At 40.7% G+C, this 19,827-nt stretch overlaps 1 long non-coding RNA gene across 1 annotated transcript in view; it reads left to right on the top strand.

Annotated features, from left to right (window-relative positions):
• The window catches only part of LOC142104240 (uncharacterized), a 34,851-nt gene extending 19,043 nt beyond the window's left edge, over positions 1-15,808 (top strand). Inside the window, exons 2-4 of the long non-coding RNA XR_012679540.1 lie at positions 14,062-14,217; positions 14,518-14,632; positions 15,528-15,808. This is a non-coding gene — a long non-coding RNA (uncharacterized LOC142104240). The remainder of the gene's footprint in view (positions 1-14,061; positions 14,218-14,517; positions 14,633-15,527) is intronic.
• Positions 15,809-19,827: the final 4,019 nt, after the last annotated feature.

Raw genomic sequence — 19,827 nt, 5'->3', positions numbered from 1 at the left:
TTAATTTTACATTTACCACACATATGCTAATTGTTGTTACAATATTACACTATGTTATGATTTTGTATTTTTTATGGTATATCACTACATAACGGAGGAAAAGATCTGAACAAGGTGACCTAAGGATCTACCCCTAAATATAAGTATTTTATTTTATTTTATTCATTTTTATACATGTTCAGATGCGGATAAGAATAAGATTTTTATTGTGAAACACATCTATGTGATTACAGTCAGCAGCGCTGAAACACCCTTATGTATATATTTATCTGGTCTCATAGTAATGCTGAGCAGCGGTGAGTAGTGGAGCTAGTAGAGAAGAAGTGGCTGATTCATAGATGGAAACTCAGAGCAACCGCAGGTGAACTACTGGTACAGCGCAAGTTCAAATAAAGGCAGTGATGGAGTAGAACTGGGCTGATCCGTGGATGGTAACTCAGAGCACAGCAAGTGAAAAGTGGTACAGCGGTAGTTCAAATAGAGTCAGCAACGGAGTAGAACTAGGCTGATTCGTAGATGGTAACTCAGAGCACAGCAAGTGAATTACTGGTACAGCGGTAGTTCAAATAGACGCAGTAGCGGGATAGAACTTTGTTGAACCGTAGATGGTAACTCAGAGCAACAGCAAGTGAATTACTGGTACAGCAGCAGTTCAAATAGAGGCAGTAGTGGAGTAGAACTTAGCTGATCTGTAGATGGTAACTCAGAGCAACAACAGGCGAATTACTGGTACAGCGGCAGTTCAAATGGAGGCAGTAGCGGAGTAGAACTTAGTTGATCCGTAGATGGTAACTCAGAGCAACAGCAGGTGAATTACTGGTACAGCGGCAGTTCAAATAGAGGCAGTAGCAGAGTAGAACTTAGCTGATCCATAAATGGTAACTCAGAGCAACAGCAGGTGAATTACTGGTACAGAGGCAGTTCAAATAGAGTCAGTAGCGAAGTAGAGCTTAGCTAATCCGTAGATGGTATTCCGAGCAGCAGCGGTGAGTTCCTGGTAAAGTTGCAGTTCCAATTGCCGTAGTAGCAGAGTAGAACTTAGCTGAACCGAAGATGGAAACACAGAACACGGCTGGGGAATACAGGTGCAACGGAAGTCCTAATAGAGACAACAGCGGAGAGAAGCTTTAGCTGATCCAAGGATGATAATGAAGAGCAACAGCAGGTGAGTCAGACCGAAGGAAGCCAAATCCTTACTGAGAGTGAGTAACTCAAAGAACAGGCATCGGACAGACGGAAATGGGAGGTTTAAATAGTGCTCCAAAATGCTAGGACCAATGGGAACAGGTAGGAGGTCATAAGAGAGGGTGGTTGGCAGCACATGCACAAAACGAGAGACCAGATAGTGAGTGTTGATCCAAGGATGTAGCCAGGATACCGTAATCACCGCTTATAGGAGGAAGGTAATAATGCCGGTGCCCATCCGCGGAGCCGCCGTGTGACACCTGGCAAGGGCAACAATACTGGATGGCTCAAATATGTGAGGGGACTTCACGGTAGGATTGAGATCAGACTCGGCAAATGATCGAGATAGGGCATCCGCCTGGGAATTCTAAGCACCGTAACGGTAAGTTAGTTTACAGTCAATGCGAGCAAAAGATGAGGACCACCTGGCCTGACAGGGGTTCAAGCACCGAGCATCCCGAAGGTTGACAAGATTTCTATGGTTGGTGAAAACCGTAACTGGATAGCGAGCTCCTTCTAAAAGATGATGCCACTTTTCAAGAGCAGATTTAATAGCTAGCAATTCTTTGTCAGGAATCTCATAGTTATGTTCAGACACAGAGAATTTTCGAGAGAAAAAACAACAGGGATGGAGACCACCCATAGTGGATTCTAGCGAGAGAACAGCCCTTACTTCGACTGAGGAGGTGTCCACCTCAAGAAGACAATGTTTCTCTTGGTTGACCTGAATAAGGGCAGGGGCAGAAATGAAAGTCTCCTTCAGAGTGGCAAATGCAGTTATGGCTTTAGGGGTCCAGTTTCTTGGGTTGGCCAACCTCCGGGTCAGTGTGGTATTGGGAACAATCAATGTTGAAAAGTGCTTGATAAATTGCCTGTAGTAATTGGCAAAAACAATAAAACGTTGCACAGCTTTCAGGCCGGAGGGTTGAGGCCAGTTTAGGATAGCAGAACGTTTCTCTGGGTCCATCTGGAGACCTGAACCGGAAATGATATAATCCAAGAATGAGATCTGAGGAACTTCAAATACACATTTTTCAAGTTTGCAAAATAACTGGTGAGCACAGAGGTGGGAGAGGACCTCCTTCACATGGTACTGGTGGGAAATAAGATCAGGAGAGAAAATCAGAATGTCATCAAGATATACAACCACTGTACTGTAGAGCAGGTCAAGGAAAATATCATTAATGAAGGACGGGAAAACCACAGCAGCATTACAAAGCCTGAAGGGCATCACAAAGTAATCATAATGCCCATTGCGGTTACTGAAGGCAGTTTTCCACTCATCCCCCTCCCGAATTCGGATTAGATTGTAATCCCCCATAGATCCAGCTTGGAAAAGATTTTGGAGCCTCTAATCCGATTAAATAACTCAGTAATGAGAGGAAGAGGGTATCTGTTTTTAATGGCGTTCAACTGCCGATACTCAATACAAGGACGTAATGCTCCATCCTTCTTCACAAAAAAGAAGCCAGTACCTGCAGGAGATGAAGACTTCCTGATGAATCCTCATTGGAGGTTCTCAACAATATATTGGGACAGCGCTTGGTTCTCCGGTAAAGAAAGTGGATAGATCCTGCCCCTAGGAGTAGGTTTATCAGGTAGTAAATCGATGGGACAGTCCCAAGGATGGTGTGGAGGAAGGCTCTCAAAAGCCACTTTACAGAAGACGTCCTGGAAAGAAGTATAGGAAGCTGGGAGCCCCTGGTAGGGATGAGATAATTCTGCAAGGAATAGTATATCTTCCCGGTTTGATTCTAAAAAGACATCTCTTGAAACACTGTGTACCCCAAGAAGTAACCTGAGCCGAATTCCAGTCGAATTGGGGTGCATAGAGTCTGAGCAAGGTAACCCCAAAATGACAGAATTTATAGACTGGGGAAGGACCAAAAACTCAATCCACTCTGAATGTAGCACCCCTACTGTCAGCCGAATAGAAGAGGTAATCCGGGAGACTGAACCATTAGGAACTCGGTTCCCATCCACGGCAGTGAGGTATAATGGATGAGGCAGATCTCGAGTAGGAATGTGGAGTTGCGAAGCCAAAGTGGCTGGTATGAAATTCCTGGTGGAGCCAGAGTCCACAAAGTCAGGGGTCATGAAGGGGCCATGAGGAGTATCCAGAGTGTTAGACATCAAAAACTAATTTATTTTGGACTTGGTCAAGCCGGACTATTTGATAGAAATTTATTTAGGAATTGGTTTACTGACATTTTAGGATTAAAAGCTGCTGACAACAATTGAAATCATCAGTGGTGATTATATTGGGAATTTATTATGTTTAATAAAATTATGTGGTATAAATGAGGGTGTTTAGTGTATTTATTGGGGTTTTATTATATTTATTAAAATGTTGTGATTGTTAACAGCATGTGGTGGTTTATTTAACATTTTCTTTTGTGGTGCTACAGGTCCCAGCCAGCCGTGGGTGTCCGGGCATGTTGGCACTTGTGGTTCTTCAAGTGCCATCATGCCCTGGCTGCCATGGGTATGCTGGTGCTTGTAGTTATACAAGTATCAGCATGCCGACACTGGCTGGCTGGGACTTTAGTTCCACAAAACAAAATGGCGTCCATTTGTTTTTTTACTTATACAATCACCGTTATTACCTTACACCCACCGCCCATGGGTGTAGGAAGAGCCCTAGTGCTTTCAGCACTGGGCTGGCTGTCCCTAGAGGGGGGGCCCGCTCGTGTTTTTTGGCGGACCCCACTCCCTCTCCCTAGGGAATCCAGCCTTGCGCTGAACAGCCTGTGGTTGATTTGTCATTATGGCAGGGGGTTTGCCTAGTGCTGGTTATGTGAAAATCGGAGGGACCCCACGTAAAATCTTCCCCCGATTTTCATGTAACCAGCAGTAGGCTGGCAGCACTAGGGTTAATAGTGAACAGAGGGGGGACCCACGCTTTTTTTTGTTCAACTTTTATCTATTTTTAAACTTTTTACTGCAGCCGGGACCTCCGGCTGCATAGACAGGGGCAGTGTAACAGTGATATGTTTACTAATCTCGCAGCTACATAAGGACAACACAGGACTGGGCAGCACGGTGGCTAAGTGGTTAGCACTTCTGTCTTACAGCACTGGGATCATGAGTTCCATTCCCGACCATGGCCTTATCTGTGTGGAGTTTGTATGCTCTCCCCATGTTTTTCAATATTTGGCAGTCAAAGTGCTTTTGGGGTGTCCCCCATAATTGTGCATAAATATTTCTGGCTGTCAAAATTACTATCTGTCAGCAGTATCTAGCAAATACTTTTTAGCACTCCCCAGTGCTTTTGGGATGTCCCCCATAATTGTGCATAAATATTTCTGGCTGTCAAAATTACTATCTGTCAGCAGTATCTACCAAATACTTTTTAGCACTCCCCAGTGCTTTTGGGATGTCCCCCATAATTGTGCATAAATATTTCTGGCTGTCAAAATTACTATCTGTCAGCAGTATCTACCAAATACTTTTTAGCACTCCCCAGTGCTTTTGTGGTGTCCCCCATGATTGTGCATAAATATTTCTGGCTGTCAAAATTACTATCTGTCAGCAGTATCTACCAAATGCTTTTTAGCACTACCCAGTGCTTTTGTGGTGTCCCCCATAATTGTGCATAAATATTTCTGGCTGTCAAAATTACTATTTGTCAGCAGTATCTACCAAATACTTTTTAGCACTCCCCAGTGCTTTTGGGGTGTCCCCCATAATTGTGCATAAATATTTCAGGCCGTCAAAATTACTATCTGTCAGCAGTATCTACCAAATACTTTTTAGCACTCCCCAGCGCTTTTGGGGTGTCCCCCATAATTGTGCATAAATATTTCTGGCTGTCAAAATTACAATCTGTCAGCAGTATCTACCAAATACTTTTTAGCACTCCCCAGTGCTTTTGGGGTGTCCCCCATAATTGTGCATAAATATTTATGGCTGTCAAAATTACTATCTGTCAGCAGTATCTACCAAATACATTTTAGCACTCCCCAGTGCTTTTGGGGTATCCCCCATATTAGTGCATAAATATTTCTGGCTGTCAAAATTGCTATCTGTCAGCAGTATCTACCAAATACTTTATAGAACTCCCCAGTGCTTTTGGGGTGTCCTCCATAATTGTGCATAAATATTTCTGGCTGTCAAAATTACTATCTGTCAGCAGTATCTACCAAATACTTTTTAGCACTACAAGTGCTTTGGACTCAAAATGGATTCAAAGCAGTCCACATATGAGCAGTATCAGCAACCAGGTTCTGTCACCAGTCCTGATGGTAGTGTTCCCAGTACGTCATCTGGGAAAGGCGATGTCAAACTACACAGTCTTTTGAAATCAGTCCAAAAAACACACACCCAAATTTTTTTTACCGTGTTGAAGTGAAAACGAAGTGTAACTGAGGAAAAGTTAACTGCCGATAAAAAAAAATTGCCAACATGCCCTTCTACACACGCAGTGGCAAAGAGAGAATGTGGCCTTCGCCTTTCTCTATTAGTGTCAGATCCAAAAATGTTGCCGAGCCTACAAGTGGTGCACAACTACTGTTACGCGTCAAAGCCGAGCTGCAAGATAACAGTAAGGCATTAGAGGATAATGTTTGCTCTGAATCAGAAATGACACCAATCCCTGTGGAGGGTCCATCCAACAGTGGCATGTCTAATCGTGAGCATTCTGTTAGTGTACCCATAAAGAAGGGCCCTTTCAGCAGTTCTGCTGATGTGTGCCTGAACAGCCCGAGTGTAGTCGGTGATACACCAATTGAGGATGTCACTTTTGAATTAGAAGAGGATGAGGGGGAGATTTGTGTAGGCTTTAATGATGATGTTGATGATTATGATGCAGACAGATACCAAATTGCCTTTCTCAATTTCTATTTATATTCTAGACTCTATAATGGCTGAATAGTTTTCTATTTTACTCCTAGTGGAGAGGGGGTCTGATGCAGACAGATACCAAACTACCGTGGTCCATTTATTTTTACTTTCTAATTCCACAGTCTATACAGGCTGCTTTTTTTCTATTCAACTTCAAGTGGAGGGCGGGGGGAGGGGGGGGGGGCATAGATAGCCACCAAACTACCGTGGTCCATTTATTTTTACTTTCTAATTCCACAGTCTATGCAGGCTGCTTTTTTTCTATTCAAATACAAGTGGAGGTTGTAATATACACCCAAAGACGATGGCTACATTGCCAATAATCAAAGATGGAGGAGGTAGACAACCAGGTTTGTCTGTATAATTTGCAGGCAAGTGTTCACATTAAGGACGGCCTACCAGGGATTAAACAGTTTTTTGGATAAGTTATTAGCTTTAGAATCACCTCACTTATCCAAGAAACTTGTTGAGCACTAAATTAGGTTATTTTAGACCAAATTTTTTTTATTTTTTTCAAAAATGGCAAAACAAAACCAAAACCAAAACATGCAATGGCGGTTTTGCAAAACCAAAACCAAAACACAAAGGTAATCCAGATCCAAAACCAAAACAGAAGGGTCAGTGACCATCTCTAGTCTAAATAGACGTGTATATGTGTTACTCAAACCTTCCACTTTGCCGCTGTTTCATCAGTATTGCACAAATTGTTTGTAATCTGCACTTTACATCATAGGTACCTAGCTATATTTTATTTTTTTGGGGATTGGGGCCGATTAGAAGCTCAGTGATGACCCTGATTTTTGCTGTCAATGTCAATGGCTCTTTTTAGTGCATTGTTTGAAACAAAATCCGATGTTCTCATGTCAGAGTGATCATGGACAATTTTTGAACAACTGGCAGATTTATCCTTCTGAAGCTTGTTTACAATCATCCTTTCTATTGCTTCTCTCTTTGTCAAACGCCGTTCCCGCATTGTCCATACGTGACAGGGACGGACGCCTATCTATGTGCTGAATCACGTCCCGTTCCCTAGCACTTCCGGGTTTAACTGAGCACGCGTGCGCAGTAGGTCCGCATCCCTTTGCTAGGCAATGGGACGCTTCTCTTCCCTGGCAAGTCAGGTCAGGTGTATCTGACCGCCAAAATCTTCCTCTACCAATCAGGGGCCATGTTATGGTATATCAGGCACCTCCTCCCATCAATCTTGTGCCAGAGTATTGGTTCTCCAGTCTCCAGCGTTCCAGTGTCTTTCTCCTTGTTCCTATTTGTTGCTTATCATTTCTGACCTTTGGCTTGTTCCTAGACAACCCCTTGGATTTGTGATTCGGTACCTCAGTGTCCAGCAGTTCCTGACCTCAGCTTAATCTGACCCGTCTTCTGGAATTTCCCCTCGTACCTCACCTCGGTCATCTTGCACTCGCTAATTCAGCCATCCTGTGTATACTCCATTGCACTGTTGACTAGTTGGGAGAACCGTGACCTGCGCACCTCACGCAGCAAATCCCATATCTCCTTGCGGTGGTCCCTGGTGAATACCGGTGGTGTGTTAGACTCCACGCCTCTCAATCTAGTTGTGTCAATACCAGTCAGTGGCTACTCCAGTACTACAAACATGACACTCTTGTATGTGTGACCACATCATTTGTTTTTCACTGGGTTCACCATCTCTAATTGTATTATAGGAGTGCTCTGGGTGACAGTGATCTCCTCATCTTCATCTTCCAAAGCTTCATCTGCAGGGGCCGGTGACACACCCATTAGTTTTCTCAGGTCTCTTAGCTGTTCTTTAAACTGGACATATTTATTGTCCTGCCTCAGGGCCTCCTCTGTATTATTCTTCTGAAGCGCAGTGTATTTCTCATGTGCAAGCTCTCTTAATTCCGGGATCTCATCCGATGGGTCACATTTTAACTTAAGTATGGTCTCCTCAACTGCATTTATATATTGGTTTAAATCTCTGTTCAATGCAGCGTATACCAACTTGACGGATTCCATACTGCCTACATGTTCCATGTCATAGATCTAATGCCACTTCAGTTGTAATATCTATTCCTGTGTCTACATAAGTTTGGCAGTTCTTCAGGGATGAGAGGGAGGTATCCACAGAGGAGAATGAGATTAAAGATGCAGCACGAGCAGACATGTTTTAATAATGTATAGTTCATTGACAGCACTGTTGGGCTTAAAGCAGCTAAGCTAATGGTAGCTTGTTTTGTGGGGGCCCAATGAAACCAAACACTTCAGCCACAAAAGTGGCACTCCTTGTCGCTGGAGTGCTTGGCTTGTTAAACTGTACATGTCTTTGTCAATATCTTACATAAGGGTGTGTGGGAGGGCCCAAGGACAATAACATCTTGTACCACTTTTCTTTTTTTTCTGCCACTGCTCTGTGGTAATGTTTCCTAAATGGGCTATGAACAGCCAGCTCACTGCAGTTTTTGTCCGAAAGTGTAAGAAAATAATATTGTGGCCTGTAAGGTGGTCAAAATTGACTGGAAATGACTGGAAATTAGTGTTATTGAAGTTAATTATAATGTAGGACCAAAAAAAGAGCAAAATTATGTGATTTTTGCATATTTTATAAATTTTTCTAAAAAATACAGATCCAAAACCAAAACATGTGAGGGCGGTTTTGCAAAAACCAAAACACAGGAGTCAGTGAACAGTTCTAATTGTAAACAATAGAGCGCACAACCTCTAGCATAAATAATTCATAATTACATTCATAAAATGGTTCAATTTATTATATAAATCTGATTTTAAAACAATTCCCATTTTATTAGCTGCTTTCTTGAACATGCCACTGTTTAATTCTAGGAAATTGAAGAATCTAGATCTACTTGTAGATTTTATGGAGAGACATATACAAAAAAATATAACAGAAATTTTTGGTTGAAGAAATCAGACTATGGTGGGACAAAGCGACATTAGAGAAATATAGAAACCTTAAAATTAAACCCAGAGGTTTGAAGGTGCTTAAAAGCCCCACTCACAACTTGGAGAATTTGAATTTTATGTCAAAGTGGAATCATATTTTACAAAATTGCTCCTTTGCCTTGATAGAATTATTCGTTAGTCAAAGGGATGAATCACTAAAAAATGTGATTGGAGAAATTGATGAAATCCAGGCAGAATTAGAACCATTAGAATATATGGAGGATTTTGTTAATTTATATAGAATGACACAAGCAAAATTAGAAGAATTGAGAGTGTAATAATAGAACGGAAGCATAAAAAATTAAAAAGGGATCACGGTGATCTAAAAATTGGTTATTTTAATAACCAGAATAAACTGAAACCAAGAAGTGGTTACAATTTGAAATATAATCAATCTCGTAAATTTGAGAAAGAAAATGAAAGTGACCCATGTTGGAGGACAACTGAGAGGAATAGTAAGAGAGATTATTATGGAAGATGGAACACTAAATCCAGGATGACCAATGAGGAGGGACATTATCCTAAGATGAGGAATAATGGAAAGTTTGAGAGATATGGTAATTACCACAATATGAGAATACTAGAAAATGATATGATAACTGCTGTAAGTAGGATAGCAACAAATATTGAAAGAGACCTAGAGAAAATGAGCCTGTGTATAGTAAGACAGAGAGCAAGGATAAGAAAAGTGAATAATCATTTAAGGAAGGAGTAAAGGAAATGGAAAAAAAAAACATACTAGTAAGTTAATTGCCATCAAATTGAGCCTAGTCTGTGTGTGTGCATGTTAGGGAATTTAGACTGTAAACTCCAATGGGGCAGGTACTGATGTGAGTTCTCTGTACAGTGCTGCAGAATTAGTGGCACTATATAAATAGCTGATGATGATGATGGATTAACTAGCAAAGCACTGATGCACAAAATTGAGGAAAATCAGGAGTTGAGAGAATATGATGAGAATGGACACTATTCTGATGAGAATTTAGATGTTATTAACCAGATTTAATTTGGTTTTTTTTAAGTAAGTCCCCAATTAGAAACATCACCAAAGAAAGAACATTTGTATTGGAGGACAGGAAGGAATGTGGGGCAAAAAAGACTGTTAGAATAAGGAGAGGGAGAAGAGGTAGGAAGGACAAAAACAATAAAGAAGTAAATACTAATGGCATTTATAATCTGAGTGACTATCCTAAATAAGGCTTAAAATTTTCCCCACATAAAAAAATTAAATAAATTTGAGACCTTTATTGATCTAAATACATTTATTAGAAAGCTCACACTTAAGAAATATTTTATGAAAAACAAGACCGTTATTACAGAATGTCACGTTGTTAACACAGGAATTATAACTGACTGGTATTATCGCAACTAAACAGGGAAGCACAGAGTCTAACGCAGCCCCGGTGTTCACCAGGGACCCCCGCAAGAAGGTATGGACGTGGCTGCGTGAGGTGTGCAGGTTGCGGTTCTCCGAATAGTCACCAGTGCAGCGATGAGAAAAGAGTAGTCGGACAGTCCGGATCAGAACCAACGGTAGTGCAGTACAACGTTGATAATCAGGAGAGTAGTCAGGAACGGGCCAGGAGTCAAAACCAGGATAATACAAAACGGAATCCACAGGGAGAGTCAAAGACAAGTTGAATCAGGAACCAAGAGGCAATCTACAAACAGGAATTCTGGAGCAGGGTGAATCAATACTCTGTCACTCTGACGGCGCCAGAGTGAGGTTTAAATAGAGGAAGGTGCTCCCTGATTGGAGCCTGAGGTTTCCGGCAGTCAGAGCGCAGCTGACCGCTGACAAGCTGTGAAAGACGGCGTCCCGCTCCCTAGCATGGGACGCGATGCACAGAGCATGCGTGCGCTGTCAAGACCCCGAAGTACGTCCCGTTGCTAAGCAAAGGGACGCGAGTGTGATGAACCTCTGAGGGGTGCGGAGGTGGTGCCTGACACAGGGACTCTGAATTCAAAGAAGATTGATGCACAATTTGTACATACAACGTTTGTACAACGTTGATAATCAGGAGAGTAGTCAGGAACGGGCCAGGAGTCAAAACCAGGATAACCAGCTGACCGCTGACAAGCTGTGAAAGACGGCGTCCCGCTCCCTAGCATGGGACGCGATGCACAGAGCATGCGTGCGCTGTCAAGACCCCGAAGTACGTCCCGTTGCTAAGCAAAGGGACGCGAGTGTGATGAACCTCTGAGGGGTGCGGAGGTGGTGCCTGACACAGGGACTCTGAATTCAAAGAAGATTGATGCACAATTTGTACATACCAAACTAAAAAATACTTCTACTTTTTATCCAAGTTTTATGAAAATAATGTTATAAGTACCTTTGAAAGATTATTTGGAGACGAGATTAATAATATGAATGAAAAAGAATATGTGAAATATAATTTAACTTATGAGGAATATATAGCAATTACGGAATTACGTGATAATAAGAAATTAGGGCCCGATTCATCAAGGTACGCAAACGCATACGCTTCTGCTAGTCGGCTCTGCGCATGCGCGAAAACGGGACTTGAGCTGCATAAAACACCACATACGCTGCGCAAACAGAGCAGATACGGCACTCAAAAGGTAATTCAATCGCAAACCCCAGCGCAAAAATATTTGAGATGGCGGCTGACCACTTGAGAAGAAAGGGGTTGGAATGGGAGGAGAGTAGGCGCGGACTGGGTGGAGATGAGAGATCACTTGAGTAAAGTAGGCGTTATGCTTTTTAATTTAAGAACAGTAGGCATTCCCTCGGTGCAGTTAAGGGAAACTGACGTCACTCATGTCTCAAATCCTTGACAAAAGTTAACGAAGGCCAGGGTCATGTTTAAGTCCAAAACAGGTAGCTAAAACAACTATTAAACGCCTTTAAAAGCATATTTTGCGTTTAAAAAGCAAAACGAAATATGCACAACATACATACATATCAATACAGACAGTTTGTACAATATTTTTTTTTTGTAGAAAAATAACATTTATTTGGATTTATATATATTACAAATGTTCCATTAGTAGGTTTGTGTAAAAGCCTTTTTTCTTTACAGACACCTTTCTAATAAATGCCATTTGCAAGTGCAAGATGTTTGATGTTATTTTGGCCCTTTGGCCTCAATCCGGAACTTCCGGAATGCCGGAACGCCGGAATTAGTTAGCTTAATATAGCGCCCTCTGCTGCTTACTGGGTCTTCAGTAAAGAGGCCTGGCTTTTATAGGCCTGTACATTGCAGTTTGGTATGCTAGGCAAATATCTTCTCTGCATTATGGGGATCAACTTTGATACATACTTCCATAGATATATATATTGGACATTACTCCGAGACATTACAGGTATATGTTAAAACACACATCATGTATGCAGGAATGGCTTTCTCATTCCCCATTCATTCCGGCTGCCGGAATGGAGTGCACACTGCATTCCACATTCATTCCGGCTGCCGGAATGGAATGCACACTGCATTCCCCATTCATTCCAGTTGCCGGAATGTAGTGCACACTTCATTCCCCATTCATTCCAGTTGCCGGAATGTAGTGCACAGTGCATTCCACTGCTGGAATGGTTGGCTGAGTGCATTCCCCATTCATTCCGGCTGCTGGAATGGTTGCCTGAGTGCATTCCCCATTCATTCCGGCTGCTGGAATGGAGTGCACAGTGCATGGTTATTTTTTTTTTTAATTTCACAAATGTAGCCCAAACAATCTACTTTGCCTTAAATGTTTATTTAAAATCTCTTTCGATTCTCAACAACTACCATTATCATTAGTCTCAATGTTACATGGCTGATTTGACAGTTGTTGATGGTGCATTTGCACTAAAAATTACTAATAATAGACATATAATAACTCTCCACTATATTTTTGTGATTTACACGCCTGATTTATGCTAATTTAAGCCAAGCATACTATTATCCCAGGGACACTTTTACCAGCAACACAAACATTGTAAGGATCCCTCAGAGACAAAAGAATTGGTGAGGAGTCGAACACACATTTGCAAGCTTGCAAGGTGGATTGCCTAACTGCTACACCACTGTACAAGTGGTGCTGACAAGGGAATAGAATACAAATGAAAGCTGAGCAGCAACTTCTATCATAAGTTGGTTTCCTTAAAACATGGAGAAAAATGTCAATAATTATAAATATTATACACAGAAAGAATTGGTACATGCAGAGTCAAAATGTCTCCATATTGAAATATATCCATGTTGATTAATACAAACCAAAAGTATATTAATATTGCTCGCATTTCTACTTTTTGGTTTTGGTGAACACTTTTGCCAGTAGAGATTTCCTCTGTCTTTGCAATCAAGTCTTTTGCAACAACTGCTTTGCTGTGTTGTAGCTGATCACACTGTTCAACATGACATATAGCCAGATTACACACCAAAACATATACTAAAGCACTCTTAGATAAGTCACAGAGTAGAATACATTCACTCAAACATGGAAATATACAAAGGTAAGCCCCATACATGCATCATTCGGAGGTCAAACTCATTACCTTGTCCTTGCAAACTCATTTCTTTATCCACTAAGGTATACTTCAGATTGAAACACCCACACCAAACTGCACATTAACTATTTGCACACAAAAAGTTCTTAAACCGAATTAATTGAACACTTGAACACACCTTCTTAGTAACAGACAGAAAGGATCATGTTTGGTGCTTTCCAAAACAATAAAGCAATGTGTAGTCTAATAAATATCAGATAATTTTACTATAAGCTTGTTTTAATCAGTATAAAATAAAAGAGAGTTACTCATAACCACCGTTGCATAGACCCGGCATCAGATCTCGTCAGCTGATACCTGCCCTATACACCTCTATATACTTGTCTCATTACAATCACCTACAAAATACACCCTCATGCACACTAAAAGTTTGTAAGAAATCAATAGGTAGTGCTGTGTTTTGCTGCTGGTGATTGCCTTAATTGCATTTTATTTTTATTGAGTGTTATTTAAAGTTACTGTGTTATAGACACTTTAAATATTTTCAAGATGTTTGATGTTACACAATAACAGTGCATTTTTTAGTCCAGATGCAATGAGCATTTTAATGTGTGTTATTTGACTATTGATTTGTAACCTTTTTTTAGGGGTGTGGTGTTGTGAAGCTTTTCAATGTTATACCTATTATTTAAACTCTTATGTGGGATAGCCAAATTTCCATGGTGCATGTTTACTCAACCAGATCACCAGCCCTTGGGAAAATGTGGAGCCTGGACACCTAACCTTCAACATTGATTTGCAAGGTAAAAAAACAATCAAATATGGTTTGTCACACTTGGGGTAATATCTGTCAGTCCACACAAACTATTGTAATGGGATGAATGAAAATGCCTTTTTCTTTTTAATAAACAAATACAAATGTTGGGACCAGATACTTGGGAGGGAATCAAAAGTGTACCTTTGATTTCTGCAAAATAGAAATGCTGGCGGAAGGCCTGTGTCTGGAGTTATGGAGCTTATCAGTTTGAACAATAATGTAGATTGTTTGGTAGAGATTGCTGTGTTTATTGCAAAACTAAAGGCTTTCCTTTGTGTACGAACAGGCCTTAGCTGGGACATGCCTGGCTCACCTGCAAAGAATCATTATTCAAGGTGGATTGAAAATGCCCATTGCATCCAGAAGGAAACTGACATGGACTTGTAGCCTTTTTTCAGCTTGTAAGTATATAGTTATGGTCCTATTATGTCATTTGTGGACTTGTTTTACAGTTAAGATAACATATTGTAGATTTGAATGCTTGAAAGTACAGGTGTGTACAAAGAACACAGGCAAAAAATTTGTTACTTTAAATTGGCCAAAGTTTGTTGGCTTTCTATCTGATATTTGAAACATAGAAGACAGGCATTATGGGTTCCTGCATGAGCTGCCTTGCAACACTTCTAAGCAATGGTTAGAAAGGTTGTTATATTATTTTTTAAATGTTTGCTTACTGTAAATGTATTATCCCAAATTATGATGTAGAATGTTTTGGAGATACTCATTCAATTGTAACTCTCTGCTGCTTTGGACACTGATTAACACCCTATACATCCTTCACTACATTGTCCATCTAGACACAGGTCTCTTCTGGGTCACTTGCTACCTACTATAGGCACCTGTTGCAAAATCTCCCTTCCAATATCACTCTATTGAGGTCTGACAAGAAATAATTTGTGGACAAATAATATAGATTAATATGGAACACCAGCTGTCCCCAATGTTTGCAAGGATGTGCCCATGGGGTATGCAGTGGAGGAATGAAAGTCTCTAGTGTTTTGAATAATATGTAAGAGTAAAGTGTTGTTGCTGGTAGAAATTTTAGTGTCACAAAAACAGTACATTTGTGAGGTTCATTTGGTGCTATGGCTTGTGGACAATAGGCATTTTGTAACTATATTTTGTGGGGTGAACTTTCAAGGCACAAATGATGCAAAACACACAGCTAAATCCAGCTTTCCAGATTACATTACAGGGGACACCTTCATGTGCACCAAGGCATATACTAAGTACATTCTTTAATGTTGTATGTGAGTTAATCTTGCTGAAGTAATGTTTTGTTTTTACATTCAACAGGCCAAGCTGGTGTGCCTTTTGGAGTTCAGCAGTTCGTGTGTCACTACACGTTGAAGTATTTCTTCAATGCTCCTAGGCTGCTTATGTCTCTTGACTTTGCCCAGATTGTCTATGCTTTATGCAAGTAACTTTAGCACACAGACCACTGTCTTATTTGCTATGTATTGTGCTGCAACTATAGATTCTTGTTTGTTAACAATAAATGTGACCATGCATTAGTGTCATCAAACAGTCCCAATCAAGTATCTGCTGACTACTATACTGCTGTTCTTTGTATTGTCATACCCAAGAATCCATACATAGTTGTGGTGCATTTTAGAATGTGATATTGTGCACGTTCAACATGGTCTGTGCACATATAGAGTTTAGCAAAACACCTCTGTCAAAGTGTTTCTTAAATGTTGATGGCATTGACTGGCACACTTCCTAGGCTAGGACCTGTTGAAGCCAACAGGACCAAAAACACTTGCAACTCAAACGCAGCTTTGTTTGGAATCGTGGCCACAGACAAATGCTGCACACAAAGTACACATATTCAAGGCCAAGGTATTTGAGTCAGCTGCAAGTTAGGCATCTGTTGGAGTTGGGCTCAACATATTTTTGAATATCCCTTTTGGACAGCACTGTTGGCCGCCCTCATACGCTATTAGTCATATGTTACACTTTCACTATATTGTGTATTGGTGCAGTCATGCAATGTTCTTTTGCAGCAGCACATCTACACATTTTGAAGCCTAGTAAAATGTGTGTGAAAATTCAGGTTTTTAGTTTGCACACACCTGTCATATTGTATATTTTGTGGCCTTCAAATTCAAGGGTATAAGTATTATGGATGTGAACTCAAATGTTTATATTGGATTGGGGTGTAAGAATTAGTTAATTATTTTGCACTAGCATTAACATTTCTAATGGGCTTGCAAAGAGCTAACCTTGGCCTTAAAACAAAATCATGTTGGGAATATCTGCAAGTAGAGTGTGTGTGTGTAACTTCTATGTTGGGCCTATTTTGTGTAGAGTAAGATCAATGCCTGCTTGAACATGTGTCTACATGTAAGGTAGCTGAAATACTTTCAAAGTGTGACATATAATAGCACTCTGAGGCCACAATTTATTTCTCCTCACCCAGCAGAGTGCCCATACTCCAGATTGGCAAGCAGTAAGTGCAGAACACTGGCACACAATCTGTAGTGAGATTCAAAAACCCACCCCAAACATAATGGTTGACACAAAGGTGCATTTTGAATTATCTCCAAACAATAAGCAGAGTTTGGTGTGGCGAAGTAGCTAATAGGCTAGGAATATGCCATGTCTGCATGCCCATCTTGTGACCAACAGGCCCTGTGGTTTTTAAAGGAAAGCACAACAAAGAGGGCTAATGTTAACTGTGCACAACCATGACACAACTTGATGTAGAGTCCAAAAATTGCATGCACCAAATCAAAGACACATATTCCAATGCAAGGCAGGGGCCACATGAACAGATGGGCTTGTCAACTTGTCAGTATATTATTCTATTGTTTTATTAAATCAATTAGAAAGCAATGTTTTTTTTATTCCTGTAAGTGGTTGTGTAGGTAGGGACCCACTGTTGTGGTTTGCCCTGGGGCATATAATGCTGTAAAGATGACCATGTCCACGCACCTCGCCCCTAAGCACACCATATTTTTTTATATTGCTAAAAATGCAAACCAAAAGCCTTATCAATGTCTAGTGGGCGGGCAAATGCATTTGTAGCAAGAGGCCTAACAGTTTAAAGTTATGTAACGTACACATCTGTAGTAAGTCCTGTCTGCTTTGTAAATTACTGTGGCATGGATTTATGTGTTTCTTTATTTGTTTTACAGCACACGTGGAGCAAGCTTGGACCTTTCCACCCCTCGCCCCATTGGCCACAGAACTGCAGGTCAAGATTGGCCAATATGTTAAAAAAATTCACAAACATCAAAAAAAAATAAAAAAATAGATACAAAAAATAAGGGCATGGGCATATTTGTTTGGGTAACTAATCTGTAAATACTTTTTGGGCAAAATGTAAATAGTTTAATTTTTTTGTAATTTTATACCAATAATCAAAAGTTGACAAACTAAATCATTGGTGTGTGCGTCTTTATTAATCTATTACAAATGCACAACATGTGGGTCTAAGGTCAATAAAGAATGGATATGGATTCAAAAAAGACTAACATTTAAGCGACATATTTTTGGCACAAATCCATCATCATGTCAACATTTCTATAGCCCTACTAATTGTGGCTATCAGCTAATGAAGATACACAAAGTGTATTTTGTGTATTTTGTATTGAAATTTACACTAACATGGGAAGAACAGTAACTCCATACACATAAGGCAATGGTCAGGAACCCAACTCATGACACCAGCACAGGGAGTCAGAGGTGCTAAATAATAAGCCACCATGCTGCACCGATGCTGCGTATAGTAATTAGCAAGACCGGAAGATGGTGAAATCACATCCAAGCACAAGCAGTAGCTGAAGAAAAAAGGTTTCCATTTGCTAATTCCATGTCAGCCAAAGGAACATGTGCCCTCCACCACCAATCCACCCCTCCAAGAGGTAGGCCATCCGAAGTAATGGCAGACACATAAATAATGTGCCCTGGCGGCAAGAATCATTTAAAAAGGTATATGTCAAATGCCATAGCTCATCAACTAGTTCCCCAAATCATGTGCCATTGTAGTGATAGACCAAGGTTAGCTTCAACTGTCAAAGCAAAGCCAGTCACACATTGAAGAGAACATTGAAACTGTACACAGATGAGGCCATGTTTGTGATTTGAACTCATGACCTCAGTGGTGTAAGGCAGAAGTGCAAGCGATGCAAAGGTCCATGGTACTGGAGTGTGGTGAGTGTTCAGTTTGGATAAAGCTGAGTACATCACATAACGTGTATGCCGTGGATCCAGATAAAAGTCAGTCTGCAGACAATGTTGCATTTAACTCCAAGGAGGCTGTCCCCTACAACTCCCCCTCTCTTAGTCCATTTGTAGTATTAAATTTCGGCATGCACATAATAATGTACATGTGAAGTGTGAGCCCTGAGGCTTTTCTAAAGTTCACCACAAAAAATAATTTTCTTACATTACAGGAGACAAATGAGGGCATTTTTTTAGAATGTGGTTGAGCGTGTATAACAAATAAAAAATAAAACCATTGTGTGAAGTTCCTGCGTTTCTTGTTAGCATAATGATTCCAGTCCACACAATAGTTGTGGGTATGCTTTGTATTTGAACTCATGGCTGCTGTGTTGTGAGTCCAAAGTGCTAACCAGTGAGCTACCTGTGAGATGGGTATTTTGCAAGTAATTTGTGTAAATAATGAAGAATAGTATTAAGTGTCAGTTGCCTGTGTAGCACGCATACTGTATTGTTGGTGTTGTCTGGGTTTTTCCACATCTCAGGTTGGGCTAGTGGATAGCTCTCCCAGTTTCCATAAAGACAGTCATGAGTTCTAATCCAGACAGAAATCCTTTATCTGTATGGAGTTTGTAAACTTCCTTTATGCAAGAGTGTGCTAAGCATTTTACTGAAAAGACAGATATGGGTTTACACAACATATAAACATATACATTTTGATATATTCATGATGTATGTGCTTTTAATGTAGCCATGTCCATGCATTTGGCGTACTATAAGGCGACTTAAAATCATAAACACGGAAAGATCTTCAGCAATGTGTTTGTTTAAACTGTGCATTACGAAAATTATTAGCAAACCAGAAACATCTTTCAGAGTGTACCACATCATTGTTAGTTGCCACTGATTAATGAATACAGGGTTATCCCGTGAAAATAAGCCACTGGCAATTATGTTTTGTTACGTATGTAAACAAGCTATTCTATTCGTCCCTCCCACATTGGGCGTGACGTATGCATTGCTAAGCTTCCTGTCAATCACTTGTGATTCGTCGCTTGTGCTTGTGCCTTGTTTAAAGATCCGCAGGTGGGTGTGTTTTATAGCGTTGGCACTGCTTATTTCCGTCCCTTAAGTGTAGAGGACCACAGGAGGGTGTGTTTTTGCAGTTTATTTCACTCGCGTAAGTGTTTGCATCACTCAAAGTATGCAACGCAGATGCGTATGCACAAACATGGGGTTAGAGAACCGCACCAGGCAGGATAGCGAGAACACTAATAAGATGTAATTCTTATTAAACCCAACCAGATGCGTATGGGTTGCGCGTACCTTGATGAATCGGGCCCTTAATGATTAAACCAGCAGACAAAGGGTGGGTAATATTAAATAAAACAGATTACATAAAGGAAGCTAAACGTCTACTATCAGATGA

The sequence above is a fragment of the Mixophyes fleayi genome, chromosome 10 (assembly GCF_038048845.1).
Source record: "Mixophyes fleayi isolate aMixFle1 chromosome 10, aMixFle1.hap1, whole genome shotgun sequence".
Classification (NCBI taxonomy): domain Eukaryota; kingdom Metazoa; phylum Chordata; class Amphibia; order Anura; family Limnodynastidae; genus Mixophyes; species Mixophyes fleayi.
Note: the sequence above shows the minus strand (reverse complement) of the source record. Positions and strands in the feature narration are given on the sequence as shown.